This window comes from Budorcas taxicolor, chromosome 5 (genome assembly GCF_023091745.1).
Source record: "Budorcas taxicolor isolate Tak-1 chromosome 5, Takin1.1, whole genome shotgun sequence".
In the NCBI taxonomy this organism is placed as follows: Eukaryota; Metazoa; Chordata; class Mammalia; order Artiodactyla; family Bovidae; genus Budorcas; species Budorcas taxicolor.
In genome coordinates, this window is record NC_068914.1 from 79653635 (window position 1) to 79669458 (window position 15824).

A 15824-nucleotide genomic window follows, 5' to 3' on the forward strand; every position below is an offset into this window, starting at 1 on the left:
GGCTTAATGGGTGTGTGAACAATGAAGAGATGGGAATAAGAAACCAAATATCTGTGTTAACTGGTCTCATAAAATTCCACAGTTCCCATCAAAAGCATACCGTGATGCACAACTGTCTCCTTCCTGGCCCCCCTCCTCCACTGGGGAGTGGCTCCAAACTTTGAAGGTGCTCCTTGCATTTAATACTTCACTCTCGGACTCTTCAAGTGCTGTGGTCTCCTTCCTCAGACAAATGCAGCCACTCACAAAAGGTCCTGTGCATGCCGCCTCTCTTAGAAGGACACCATCTTTCTCCTGGGTATCAGCAGATCACGTCTTTTTCCTGTTTTTCCTGAGTTTGCTTTGGCAATACTTTCTCTTCTTTTCAGTTCTTTATCTTCATTGCTCTTATTCAGCAAACAAATACCTTAAATGTTTCCTTTCTTAAAGAATATGAAATCCTGCCTCAGGCCTAGCTGCTCTTTGGTTATCATTCCTGTCCCTAGGGATGTCTGTCTTTTAATCTTGATATCCTTAGCACCTAGAATGGGCCTAATGTGGAAGAAACAAGCAATAGGTGTCTGACGGAAGAAGGAATGAGTGGATGGTGCGTGGATGGCTACCGGTTTTGTGGGAATTGACTGAGGAATGTAGTGTAGCAACGAGGCGCCTCTTTCCTGAGCTCCCCTTCCCCCACAGTGCTCCAAGAACTTTACTTACGGGCATAACAGGACATGATGGAGAAAGAGAGATATAGTTTAATTCTGGAACATGCTTGCAACAAATAGCTCCAGGGTACCCAGAGCAGGAAGACATCTCTTGATCCCCTGGGAGTCTAAATTACCAGATGACAAAAGGGGGCCACTTCAGAGAACCTGCAAAGAACTAGCCCCACGAGAGGGCAGTTGCATCATCACACGTAGCAAACACAAACTACTACTGCCTTAGCTATATCTGCTGGATCAGCCATGACCGTGACAAGCGGCATGGTACAAACTAGACATGGTTAGATTCCAAGTCAAAATTTAAATCCTGGTCCTGCCATTTGCTAGCTCTGTGACACTGGGCAAATAAACTCTGCAAGTACCTGTGGCTTCATCTCAAAGGTGGTGTAAGAAATAGCTTCATAAGTATAAAGTCCTCAGCATAAGGCCTGACACATAATAAGCCCATAATAAGACATGTTAACCATTGTTATCATCTTTCTCTGTCTTCAAATATGCTCAGCCTCCTTTATTCCTTAGAAAAAATAAAAAAGTCCTCTCTACATGGTAAGCCTCAGAGGCTCACCTCTTTTATTTAATGTCAAACATCATAACAAAAATAAGCAACCCTAATCATTTAGCTTCCACAATGTGCCCCCAGTGACATCTTAATCCCTCCAATGGGATACCAATGACATTATTTTACCAGAACTCCAGGAACTGGATCTTAAACCTGAGTCATGGCTCACTCTCTTCTTGACTCTTTATACACTATGTTGTCCTGGTCCTCAGGACCTTCTTTGACGTATAATGGATGGATATATCCTTCTGAACTTCCCTGATGGCTCAGTCGGTAAGAGCGTCTGCCTATGATGCGGGAGACCCAGGTTCAATCCCTGGGTCAGGAAGATCCCCCTGGAGAAGGAAATGGCAACCCACTCCAGTACTTTTGCCTGGAAAATCTCATGAATGGACGGAGGAGCCTGCTAGGCTACAGTTCACGGAGTCACAAAGAGTCAAACACGACTTAGTGACTTCACTTTCATATATCCTTTTCATTCTCTGAAGAAAGAATTAATATTGTTAAAACGGTCATACTACTTAAAGTAACCTACAGATTGAATGCACTCTCTATCAAAATACCCATGACATTTTTCACAGAACAAATAATTCTGAAATTTATATGGAAGCACAAATGACCCAGAGTCGTCAAAGCAATCCTGGGAGAAAAGAACAAGACTGGAGGTATAACCCTTCTAGACTTCAAACTATACTACAAAACTACACGAATCAAAAAGAAAAAACAAACAAACAACACAGTATTGGCTGAGAACAGACACACATATCAATGGAACAGAATAGACAGCCCAGAAATAAACCCACTCGTTTATGGTCAATTAATCTATGATAAAGGAGGCAGAAATATACAATGGAGAAGAGAGTGTCTTCAATAAGTGGTGCTGGAGAAGCTGGACAGCTACATGCAAAACAATGAAATTAGAACATTCCTTCATACCATATACAAAGATAAAAACTTAAAATGGTTTAAAGACTAATTTAAAGACCTAAATATAAGATATGACATCATAAAACTCCTAAAAGAAAATATAAGCAAAACATTCTCAGACATAAATTATAGCAATATTTTCTTAGCTAAGTCTCCCAAGGAAAAAGAAATAAAAGCAAAAATAAACAAACAGGACCTAATCAAACTTTTCTGAACAGCAAAGGACACCATTAATGAAAGGAAAAGACAACAAAAAGAAAATGGGAAAAGTGATTTGCAAATGATGAGGCCAAAAAGGGGCTAATAACTAAAATATGTAAACAGTTCACATAACTCAAAATATTTTTTAAAAATGCTGATTTAAAAATGGGCAGACATTTTTGCAAAAAAGAAGACATACAGATGACTAACAGATGAAAAGATGCTCAACACCATTAATTATTAGACAAATGCAAATCAAAACCATAATGAGAAGGTCTCCCTGGTGGTTCAGTGGCTAAGGCTCCACATTCCCAATGGAGGGGGCTCAGGTTCAATCCCTGGTCGGGGAACTAGATCCCACGTGCCACAGCTAAGAGGCTGCATGCCACGACTAAAGATCCTGCAGGCCACAACAAAGACTGGAGATCCCACGTGCCATAACTAAGAGCTGGCACAGCCAAATAAACAAATAAAAATATTTTAAAAAACACAATGATACAGCCCCACGAGTGGCTAATATTAAAAAGTCAACAAATAACAAATGCTGTCAAGAATGTGGAGAGAAGGAAATTCCTGTACACTGCTGATTGGAATGTAAACTGGTGCAGCCACTAGTGAGGCCAGTACGGAGTTTCCTCAAAAACTAAAATACAATTACCATGTTATCCAGCAATTCTACTCCTGGGTATATACTGGAAAAAACAAAAACTCTAATTTGAAAAGATACATGCATCCCAATGTTCACAGCAGTACTATATACAAGAGCCAAGATGTAGACACAATCCAGTGATTGTCTTAAGAAGCTGTGATACACACACACTTGTGAGCTCAGGTGCACACACACACACACACGCTCACAGTGGAATGCCACTCAGGTGTAAAAAGAAAGACATGTTTCCATTTGCAACAACTAGGATAGACCCAGAGATTATTCAGTTCAGTTCAGTCGCTCAGTCGTGTCCGACTCTTTGCGACCCCATGAATCGCAGCATGCCAGGCCTCCTTGCCCATCACCAACTCCCGGAGTTCACTCAGACTCATGTCCAACGAGTCAGTGATAACATCCAGCCATCTCATCCTCGGTCGTCCCCTTCTCCTCCTGCCCCCAATCCCTCCCAGCATCAGAGTCTTTTCCAATGAGTCAACTCTTCGCACGAGGTGGCCAAAGTACTGGAGTTTCAGCTTTAGCATCATTCCCTCCAAAGAAATCCCAGGGCTAATCTCCTTTGAACGTTTTAGTTGTTTCTAATTTTTCACAACTATGAAAATTCTTGTAGAATAAGTTTTATGTATCTTTCTCAGAATAAAGTCCTAGATGCAGAATTGTTGAAAAGTGCATGCAACTTTAACTTCTTTAATAGATATTGCTGTACTGCCATTGAGAAAAAGTTATACTATAGTGTATCTAATTTTAGTTCTTATTTAGTTCTTTACAAAGACCTTCTAAGATATTTACCTGATATCTCTTGATAATTGGCAGATCTTGGAGTTGGTTTATAATGCCCTCTGTTTTATTACTAACTATAAATACTTAAATACTTGAACCAAGGAAAGGGCATTTTTATTTGCTTAAACATGTTAATATATCACCTTGGTGTTACTTTAATAAGACAGTTCTTGTTACTTCCCTTTGGCATGGCAGTTCACAAAGAACTAGTGGAATATGTTAAAAATTGATCAAACCAGTTTTCTTGGTTTGTCAGGTAGCTAAAGTAAATTAGCATATGTGCTATATTTGTCAAACAGGAATATATCAGGAAAAGACTGCTTACTTAAGAAAAGATTGCTTAAATCTATTTAATATGAGATCATCAGCTTTACTGCTATGTAGAATTTACACTTGGATAAGTAACCGTGTTCCTGACATTTAAAAAAAATTAGGGTAGAACTGTCTTCCATGTTAAAAATGAAAGAAAATTAATATTGCACATTGAATGACATACTCATTGCTCAATAAATATTTGCTGAATAAATGAGTATCTGAGGCCACACAATTTTTAACTAAAAATTATCTATGTACCTTATTGAAAACCTTACAGGTAAGAACCTAAACTTATGTTTATAGTCTACGATGTGTATTCGGCAGCACAAAATGACTCAACCAGACTCACTGGCTCTGAAAAAAGCCCAGTCATATACTAGATTATGTTGTAAGTTCCTCTGTCTCTAGGAGAGTAAATTCACTGGCACTGTAACCTGGATCTCTCTCTTTCTTTTCAACCTACTTCTAGCAAAGCGAAAGAGACTATAATCATCGAGGATCTAGGGACATCACAAAAAGAGGCAGATGATTCTGCTACTGTCAGTGGAGAATGGTACTTGGGGTTCAGAGTAGAGAAGGACAAGAACACTTAACCCACCCCAGAAACTGAAATTTTATTCATACCTCTTATGGGAGGTTAATAAAGCTGTCAGAGAAATAAAGAATAAAGCAATCAAAATCACAAAGGACAGACTGGCGTAATTAAGGCAGCTTTCTGTCCCCTAAGCACCTGAGACTGCACATCTCATTTGGCTTAATAAAGTCATTGTTGGGAAGGACTTGCTTGTGAATTATACAGTAATAAAACTGATTTTAAACAGCAATTTCTACCATTTCCTTTATGTTGCTCTGCTTTTATGCATAAAAACCAGGGGTTGCAATGTCTAAAAAGATTGCTAAATACACTCTGATGATAATATATCAGCATAAATCAGTTGAGATTAATGAAATAGATTTACTTCAAATATTCTTCCAGCTTTGTTAGGCAAAATACTGACACTGCTCTCACCGTACTTTTCAACTTGCCAATCTTTGTTATGTCTATGAAGTTGGGTAAGAAGTAAACCAAAGATACTTAATTTGTGCAAAAATATTTCTTTCTAATTACTCAAAGTGCTTCTTACTTGGTAAGGTCTGGTAAGCAGGAATAAATTATTTAATTGGGACAAATTCACGTGTTGTTGATAAATATTGAATGTTAGAGGACTGATTTAGTAGGTGACATATGTTCATGAGGAGATAGAAAACAGACCAGCATCCTGAATGATAAGCCTAGAAAGGAAGTGAATATGTAGCTGATGCTTATTTTCAACTTTTCTTTTTAAATTAGCATTTTTGGTGTAATTATGAAAATAAATAAATGGTAACATAAATTTTTCAAGAAGGAAAAAAAATCACCTGTTATCAATCCACTGCTAGGATAACTACTGTGAACACTTCAGGGCAGCGTTTTCTTCCTGCTTATATGAACAACCTGAAGTGCCCTAATTAAAATGCAGATTCTAGGGCCTCTCTTCTCTATATTTTGGCTCAGTACATACAGGATGGGCCTGGATAATCTAGTTTTAACATGCAAAGCAGACTATTCTTATCATCGGGCAAGTTTAAGATTTACTATTTTCTTTTTTCCCCTAAACTTTAAACTTTTTATTGTGTATTGAGGTTTAGCCCATTAACAATGTTGTAGTTTTGAGTGAACAGTGAAGGAACTCAGCCATACATATACATGTATCCATTCTCTCCCAAACCCCATCCCATCCAGGCTGGCACGTAACAATGAACAGAGTTCCATGTGCTATACAATAGGTCCTTGTTGGTTATCCATTTTAAATACAGCAGTGTGTATGTGACCTTCCCAAAGTCCCTAACTATCCCTTCCCTCCCACCAACTGTAAGTCTTTTAGGAAATACTATTTTCTTAGAGCATATCTTTCCTGTGCACATAAGCAAGCTTTTCTTTAATGATTATTTATTTTATTCATGCTTGTTCTGTTTGAGAATTCTGTATAGTTGACGTTGCCCAGCTGTTTACCCTTTTACAGAAAGTGAGACACAAGCACCCGTTGGTCCAGGGCAAATGACAGCTTCTTCGTTCAAAACGAACTCAGAAGGACTAATCTGGAAAAGGATTTTTCTCTTCTCCACCTCTTTCTGAGATGAAGTGGAATAAACAGATGTTACTTTTCAGAATTTCACTGTCCTGTGCATTTGTCTGTTTTTAAGGATTGGGCCCACGGACACGTCCCATTTTGGAAATACGAAGCAAGCTTTGGATTCACTTCTCTTGTGCTGAGTATGCAAAAATAGAACCAAATACGCTTATACCAGCAACACATCTTGTAGTTTTAATTTGAAACTGCTGATTCTAACTTAATTTATTCCTTTTAACCTACAATCTTAGTTTAAGCAAGTAGAGTGTAAAGGAAGGAGATAAAAATATAAAGAACTTCCTGCTTTAGTTTAAAATATTAAGGAGTTAAAGCCAAACCTGATTTCAAATCCAAAAACAAAAGACAGAACACCTGCCAAAAGTTATCTGAGGAGGTGAAACCACCCAACAGGAGTTGTCACCATCACTTCACCCAGGGTAATATTTTTCATGGACTATTTGTGGCAAAAATGTCATTTTTAGGAAATTTTTAATACTATTCTTCATAATCCCCTTCTGCCATCCCTTTATTTCTTCAATTTGGAGAATACAAGTCAATGTTAAGTCAACTCAATCACACCTTCTCCTTTAGGAGAATCTATGGGATAAATTTCTTTCTGGGGGATCTTTAGACCAGAAAGATTATATTTCTTTTGAAAAACCAGTTTGGTTTTTATTGTGCTGAAACTTTAAACCATGGTGTTGATAACATCCTCTATTTTCTTTGGCTACTAGGAAACTCAAGAGGCAAATTTGCAGTTGAACTCTAATTTCTGAACAGGACTTTATGGTTAATAATACGTAATTTTGCTTATTACTTTGATATATAGCTTCATTTTATTTTTCTGGCTTTTACATTTTTGTCACCATGATCAGTTCAGTTCAGTTCAGTCACTCAGTTGTGTCCGATCTTTGTGACCAGGCTTCCCTGTCCATCACCAACTCCCAGAGTTTACTCAAACTCATGTCCATTGAATCAGTGATGTTATCCAACCATCTCATCCTCTGTTGTTCCCTTCTCCTCCTGCCTTCAATCTTACTCAACACCAGGGTCTTTTCAAATGAATCAGTTCTTCGAATCAGGTGGCCAAAGTATTGGGAGTTTAAGCTTCAGCATCAGTCCTTCCAATGAATATTTAGGACTGATTTCCTTTAGGATTGACTGGCTGGATTTCCTTGCAGTCCAAGGAACTCTCAGGAGTCTTCTCCAACATCACAGTTCAAAAGCATCAATTCTTTGGTGCTCAACTTTCTTTATGGTCCACTGGAAAAACCATAGCTTTGATATCCTTATCTAATTACTTTTATTTATGTTATGTTCTGTATGTGACCTCAAGTACTTTTTAATGAATTATAAATAAACTATGTTATAACATAGTATTAACATAAATAGAAAGCTAGTGACTATAAAAATGATATATTGCATATTAAAACCAATAATGAATGATGTTTGAATAGTCTATACTGTTAGCTATCATCTTATGAGCTACAAATAATCATATACTTTATGCACATAAGACTTACTGATAAAGCAATGATACAAAGAAAGCACATTTGATAAATTTTAAAATCCAATTATAAAAGCTCATAGCAATATCAACTAGAAGAGAACTCCTAACTTTTTAAAAGAAAACTACCAAAAATTTATAGCAAATGTGTATTCAATGGTGAAATTTTAGAAACACTTGCACCAAACTCAGGAACAATACAGTGGTGACGACTATGTGCTGCAGGTTTTATTCAAGAGGTCTTAGCCATACCATTTGGACAAGATAACAAATGAAGTATAAGAAAGGTACGGTGAAGCTGTCAGTTGGAGACAATATGGTTTTCCTTTGAATAAACTTAAAACAAGCATTAGAAACTACTGGAACTAAAAAGTTTCTCAATGTAACTAGATCTTATAAAAAAATCAATAGACTTCTTTCTTAACACAAAATACTAAATCACAAGCAAAAAAAAATTTTTTTTAAATTAAATGCGTCTGACAACAGCAACAAAAATGTAATATAATAGTTAATAAAAATGTATAAGATCCTCAGACATTATTATAAAACTTTACTAAAGTATGTAAAATCTTAATAAATGGAATGGTACACTGTGTTCATTTTATTACAATTTTCTGGTAAACTTTTAACCATTTCCAAAGGGATTTCATCTAGCTTCTTTGTAAACCGTTCCAGCCTCATGATAACTCATATAAAACAATGGATAACAGTTTTAAAAGCTCAAGGGATCTATAACCAACTAGTCAGTTGTTTCACATTATTTGAAGGTTTGGATGTAATTTAACTTAAACACTTATTTTTTGGAAAATTTCTTACTCTGTACTCTCTACTGGCCAGATCCACCAAAGAATTCTTAAGGTCTGATATACAAGATAAACTTATACTTCCATAACTTTTCATCAGCTTCCAGGAAATATTTTTTCTATCAACTTTCAGGGATGGATTCTGCTGATAAAAAAGCATTACATTCAGGATGACGTATACTGTTCTTGTGCTATCTAGACTTTTCTATTCTCTTTATCATCATCTGCATTATATCATTACTTAGTCATAAACACATCTGTTTAGAAGGGAGGCCAAGTGTCAGACAAAACGAAATTCAGAACAGGTCAGTTATGTCACCCACTAGGAGTTCTAGATAAGCGAAATGGAAGAAAGAAGAATGACGAACAAAACTGAGCAGGAAGAGTTGGAGGAATATATGGAAACATGTTTCATGTAAAACACTTTTGCTCTTCACAATATGGTGCAAACTTATTTAGATATATTTTAACCATGAGATGTGCCAGGCATTGCTGGCTGCCTATTCAACAGTCATCTTCCCCTTCTTCATTACCAAGAAAAGCTGACGGTTTTTCAGATACTAAGTGATCAGATGATTTAGGAAAAGAAAGGCTAGTCTTGATTAGTCTGTGCTAATGATGGTAGTTTCATTCATCTTGCCAGTGGTTGACAATCAACAGTGAAAGGAAGTCTGCCATTCGAGGGGAGATTTCTTCCCCTTTCTAAAAGAGGGCCGAAAGAAAGGGCATTCCTTCTTACTGCCACTGACGTGGCAACAAACACGAAATGAAGTGAAGACAGTTTAAGAACAGCCAACATTTGAGGATGGCAGGGCGGAAGGATATAATGAAGCTCAAGTCCTGATGATCCCATTAAGCCAAAAATTATCTAACTCAGAACTGCACCTATCTCCGCACTATTTCTTAAATGAGAGAATTATTATTTCCTTTCAGCACTTAAATCATTATGAGTTTGGTTTCCCTGTTACTTCAAGTAAAAGACATTCGAACTGATTCCACGCCATGGACAGCAGTATGGCCTAAACAAACACTTATTCTTGGAACAACTTATGATCAACCCCATTGGTAATATAGACGGTTTATGCTTTTTCAAGGGAGGTGTGAGATTCTGAGGTATTTTCACTAATACAAGTGGACAAAGTTATATGGTATTTGGAGGTTTGGCTAGAAAAATAATTTCTCTTTTGCTCATATGCAGACGTAGACTTTCACTCCTATATGTTTTTGATGCTCATGGCACTATCAGTTTTACCTTTCTCTACCTCTAAACAAGAATTTAACAATACTTTTTATTTTTTCTTTTTTTTAAATTTTTTTTTAATTTTTTATTTTTTTTAATTTTAAAATCTTTAATTCTTACATGTGTTCCCAAACATGAACCCCCCTCCCACCTCCCTCCCCATAACATCTCTGTGGGTCATCCCCATGCACCAGCCCCAAGCATGCTGTATCCTGCGTCAGACATAGACTAGCGATTCAATTCTTACATGATAGTATACATGATAGAATGCCATTCTCCCATATCATCCCACCCTCTCCCTCTCCCTCTGAGTCCAAAAGTCCATTATAGACAGCTGCGTCTTTTTTCCTGTCTTGCATACAGGGTCGTCATTGCCATCTTTCTAAATTCCATATATATGTGTTAGTATACTGTATTGGTGTTTTTCTTTCTGGCTTACTTCACTCTGTATAATCGGCTCCAGTTTCGTCCATCTCATCAGAACTGATTCAAATGAATTCTTTTTAACGGCTGAGTAATACTCCATTGTGTATATGTACCACAGCTTTCTTATCCATTCATCTGCTGATGGACATCTAGGTTGTTTCCATGTCCTGGCTATTATAATCAGTGCTGCGATGAACATTGGGGTACATGTGTCTCTTTCAATTCTGGTTTCCTCGGTGTGTATGCCCAGCAGTGGGATTGCTGGGTCATAAGGGAGTTCTATTTGCAATTTTTTAAGGAATCTCCACACTGTTCTCCATAGTGGCTGTACTAGTTTGCATTCCCACCAACAGTGTAGGAGGGTTCCCTTTTCTCCACACCCTCTCCAGCATTTATTGCTTGCAGATTTTAGGATCGCAGCCATTCTGACTGGTGTGAAGTGGTACCTCATTGTGGTTTTGATTTGCATTTCTCTGATAATGAGTGATGTTGAGCATCTTTTCATGTGTTTGTTAGCCATCCGTATGTCTTCTTTGGAGAAATGTCTATTTAGTTCTTTGGCCCATTTTTTGATTGGGTCGTTTATTTTTCTGGAATTGAGCTGCATAAGTTGCTTGTATATTTTTGAGATTAGTTGTTTGTCAGTTGCTTCATTTGCTATTATTTTCTCCCATTCAGAAGGCTGTCTTTTCACCTTGCTGATATTTTCCTTTGTTGTGCAGAAGCTTTTAATTTTAATTAGATCCCATTTGTTTATTTTTGCTTTTATTTCCAGAATTCTGGGAGGTGGATCATAGAGGATCCTGCTGTGATTTATGTCTGAGAGTGTTTTGCCTATGTTCTCCTCTAGGAGTTTTATAGTTTCTGGTCTTACATTTAGATCTTTAATCCATTTTGAGTTTATTTTTGTGTGTGGTGTTAGAAAGTGATCTAGTTTCATTCTTTTACAAGTGGTTGACCAGTTTTCCCAGCACCACTTGTTAAAGAGATTGTCTTTACTCCATTGTATATTCTTGCCTCCTTTGTCAAAGATAAGGTGTCCATATGTGTGTGGATTTATCTCTGGGCTTTCTATTTTGTTCCATTGATCTATATGTCTGTCTTTGTGCCAGTACCATACTGTTTTGATGACTGTGGCTTTGTAGTAGAGCCTGAAGTCAGGCAAGTTGATTCCTCCAGTTCCATTCTTCTTTCTCAAGATTGCTTTGGCAATTCGAGGTTTTTTGTATTTCCATACAAATCTTGAAATTATTTGTTCTAGTTCTGTGAAAAATATGGCTGGTAGCTTGATAGGGATTGCATTGAATTTGTAAATTGCTTTGGGTAGTATACTCATTTTCACTATATTGATTCTTCCGATCCATGAACATGGTATATTTCTCCATCTATTAGTGTCCTCTTTGATTTCTTTCATCAGTGTTTTATAGTTTTCTATATATAGGTCTTTAGTTTCTTTGGGTAGATATATTCCTAAGTATTTTATTCTTTTCGTTGCAATGGTGAATGGAATTGTTTCCTTAATTGCTTTTTCTACTTTCTCATTATTGGTGTATAGGAATGCAAGGGATTTCTGTGTGTTGATTTTATATCCTGCAACTTTACTATATTCATTGATGAGCTCTAGTAATTTTCTGGTGGAGTCTTTAGGGTTTTCTATGTAGAGGATCATGTCATCTGCAAACAGTGAGAGTTTTACTTCTTCTTTTCCAATTTGGATTCCTTTTATTTCTTTTTCTGCTCTGATTGCTGTGGCCAAAACTTCCAGAACTATGTTGAATAGTAGCGGTGAAAGTGGACACCCTTGTCTTGTTCCTGACTTTAGGGGAAATGCTTTCAATTTTTCACCATTGAGGATAATGTTTGCTGTGGGTTTGTCATATATAGCTTTTATTATGTTGAGGTATGTTCCTTCTATTCCTGCTTTCTGGAGAGTTTTTATCATAAATGGATGTTGAATTTTGTCAAAGGCCTTCTCTGCATCTATTGAGATAATCATATGGTTTTTATTTTTCAATTTGTTAATGTGGTGAATTACATTGATTGATTTGCGGATATTGAAGAATCCTTGCATCCCTGGGATAAAGCCCACTTGGTCATGGTGTATGATCTTTTTAATGTGTTGTTGGATTCTGATTGCTAGAATTTTGTTAAGGATTTTTGCATCTATGTTCATCAGTGATATTGGCCTGTAGTTTTCTTTTTTTGTGACATCTTTGTCAGGTTTTGGTATTAGAGTGATGGTGGCCTCATAGAATGAGTTTGGAAGTTTACCTTCCTCTGCAATTTTCTGAAAGAGTTTGAGTAGGATAGGTGTTAGCTCTTCTCGAAATTTTTGGTAGAATTCAGCTGTGAAGCCGTCTGGACCTGGGCTTTTGTTTGCTGGAAGATTTCTGATTACAGTTTCAATTTCCGTGCTTGTGATGGGTCTGTTAAGATTTTCTATTTCTTCCTGGTTCAGTTTTGGAAAATTGTACTTTTCTAAGAATTTGTCCATTTCTTCCACATTGTCCATTTTATTGGCATACAACTGCTGATAGTAGTCTCATGATCCTTTGTATTTCTGTGTTGTCTGTTGTGATCTCTCCATTTTCATTTCTAATTTTATTGATTTGATTTTTCTCTCTTTGCTTCTTGATGAGTCTGGCTAATGGTTTGTCAATTTTATTTATCCTTTCAAAGAACCAGCTTTTGGCTTTGTTGATTTTTGCTATGGTCTCTTTTGTTTCTTTTGCATTTATTTCTGCCCTAATTTTTAAGATTTCTTTCCTTCTACTAACTCTGGGGTTCTCCAATTCTTCCTTTTCTAGTTGCTTTAGGTGTAGAGTTAGGTTATTTATTTGACTTTTTTCTTGTTTCTTGAGGTATGCCTGTATTGCTATGAACTTTCCTCTTAGCACTGCTTTTATAGTGTCCCACAGGTTTTGGGTTGTTGTGTTTTCATTTTCATTAGTTTCTATGCATATTTTGATTTCTTTTTTGATTTCTTCTGTGATTTGTTGGTTATTCAGAAGTGTGTTGTTCAACCTCCATATGTTGGAATTTTTAGTAGTTTTTCTCCTGTAATTGAGATCTAATCTTAATGCATTATGGTCAGAAAAGATGCTTGGAATGATTTCGATTTTTTTGAATTTATCAAGTTTAGATTTATGGCCCAGGATGTGATCTATCCTGGAGAAGGTTCCATGAGCACTTGAGAAAAAGGTGAAATTCATTGTTTTGGGGTGAAATGTCCTATAGATATCAATTAGGTCTAATTGATCTAATGTATCATTTAAAGTTTGCGTTTCTTTGTTAATTTTCTGTTTAGTTGATCTGTCCATAGGTGTGAGTGGGGTATTAAAGTCTCCCACTATTATTGTGTTATTGTTGATTTCCCCTTTCATACTTTTTAGCATTTGTCTTACATATTGCGGTGCTCCTATGTTGGGTGCATATATATTTATAATTGTTATATCTTCTTCTTGGATTGATCCTTTGATCATTATGTAGTGGCCTTCTTTGTCTCTTTTCACAGCCTTTGTTTTAAAGTCTATTTTATCGGATATGAGTATTGCCACTCCTGCTTTCTTTTGGTCTCTATTTGCGTGGTATATCTTTTTCCAGCCCTTCACTTTCAGTCTGTATGTGTCCCTTGTTTTGAAGTGGGTCTCTTGTAAGCAGCATATAGAGGGGTCTTGTTTTTGTATCCATTCGGCCAGTCTTTGCCTTTTGGTTGGGGCGTTCAACCCATTTACGTTTAAGGTAATTATTGATAAGTATGATCCCGTTAATTCAGCACCACCAAACCAGCTCTCCAACAAATTCTAAAGGATATTCTCTAGACAGGAAACACAAAAAGGGTGTATAAACCCGAACCCAAAACAATACTTTTTAGATCAGCCCCTGGCAAAGTCAACCTTGGGGCTGTTTTAGGAAATCAATGTGATTTAGACATAATTTTTTTTTTCCTCTCAAAGAAAAGAGAATTTTGAAATTGCCTTTCCTTGGCATTGTCCTAAATTCTAAATACGGCTTGACAGAGAGTGGATGGAACTTGCAAATGATTTTCCAATTAATAAAACTGTGATTCCCAAGCTGAGCTTCAAATTCTAGTAGAATCTAAATTAAGTAATATGTATAAATAGTCTCAAAACACTTAAAAGCATAGCATATAAATAAACACCAACATCATGGTACATCAATCCATGAGTTCAGATACAAAAATTAATGATGTTTTTTTTTCTCTTGATTTATGAAAGTTACTTCAGCACCTTTATTTCTGTATAACTCAAATGCAGACCTTGTTAATAATGTAATTACCTCTAGGCTCCTTTACCATGGGAGAGAAGCCCTTGTATAAAACTAAAACTGTTTCCTCTATACTGTAATGGATTGGGTTTGTTTAACTTACTTTATATAGTGTTCAATTCAGTTCCATCAGCTTGAAGGTGAAGGTGAAGTCGCTCAGTCGTGTCCAACTCTTTGCGACCCCGTGGACTGTAACCTACTAGACTTCTCCATCCATGGGATTCTCCAGGCAAGAATACTGGAGTGGATTGCCATTTCCTTCTCCAGGGGATCTTCCCGACCCAGGGATCGAACCCGGGTCTCCCGCATTGGAGGCAGACGCTTTAACCTCTGAGCCACCAGGGAAGCCATCAGCATATGGATGCCTAATAAATATTTGATGATGACCCTGATGGCACAGAAGATATCTTAGTGTTCACAGGAAAATGATAAAATACTCTAAGCTAGTTTAGTGACACAATTATATAATAACCAGAGAGTGATGCCTTTTCATACCAGTGTATACCCCAAATAAAAGAGGAGGTACAAAAATTAACATCTATTATCTAACATGTGCTGAAAATTTATGTAGCATCTCTATACTATTTTATTCAATCCTAAACATAATTATCTGGACTAGGTATTGAGATTCCTACTTCCCAGAATTTAAGATGCCTCTGGTTGTATGGTGAGCCAATACTTTATGTGCCAATAAAAATTCATCCAATGAAATTATGATACACTTTTTTAAAGATGTACCCTGATTTCAGAGATGTCAAAATGTAAAAATAAAAGGCATCTCCGAATAATAATAAAATATGAGACTGATAAGAAAATTCATCCAGCTCACACAGTTAGCTGGAAACTATGGTAAAGAAAAGCCGCTGATGCCCAAAAGTTAATGCTCCCCGTCCATAGCATGGAATTCCTACTGAGAAATGTCTGTCCAGCCAGAAACTATATTTTCCACCTTCTGGAGTTCTGACCAAAAGAATGTGAACCCAACTGATGATGTCAGTTCCAACCCAGACAGGTAAAGAAGCATGAGTGCAGTCTTCATCCTCTCCCTTATTCTGTCTACCATTTACTGATGCCCACAGTGATCTCAGAAATGACCTGCTGAATATGGCAAAGCCTTTGTGTCAGCCCGCGTTCCTCAATGACTGCAAGCAACAAAGCCCTGCCCATACCTCCAAGACACTGTGCCAAACAGGGATGCCATGACTGACTCGAGCCATAAGTGAACTTTTATTTTATTAAGGCACTGTAATTCTAGGCT

General features: G+C 36.9%; 1 protein-coding gene and 1 non-coding gene across 3 annotated transcripts in view; one reads left to right on the forward strand and one right to left on the reverse strand.

Annotated features, from left to right (window-relative positions):
* ANO6 (anoctamin 6) overlaps positions 1-15824 on the reverse strand; it is a 235836-nt gene that overhangs the window by 78474 nt on the left and 141538 nt on the right. The gene's annotated exons all lie outside the window — the stretch shown is intronic.
* TRNAH-AUG (transfer RNA histidin (anticodon AUG)) lies at positions 1519-1592 on the forward strand. Its single transcript has one exon. It is a non-coding gene; the product is annotated as a tRNA-His (tRNA).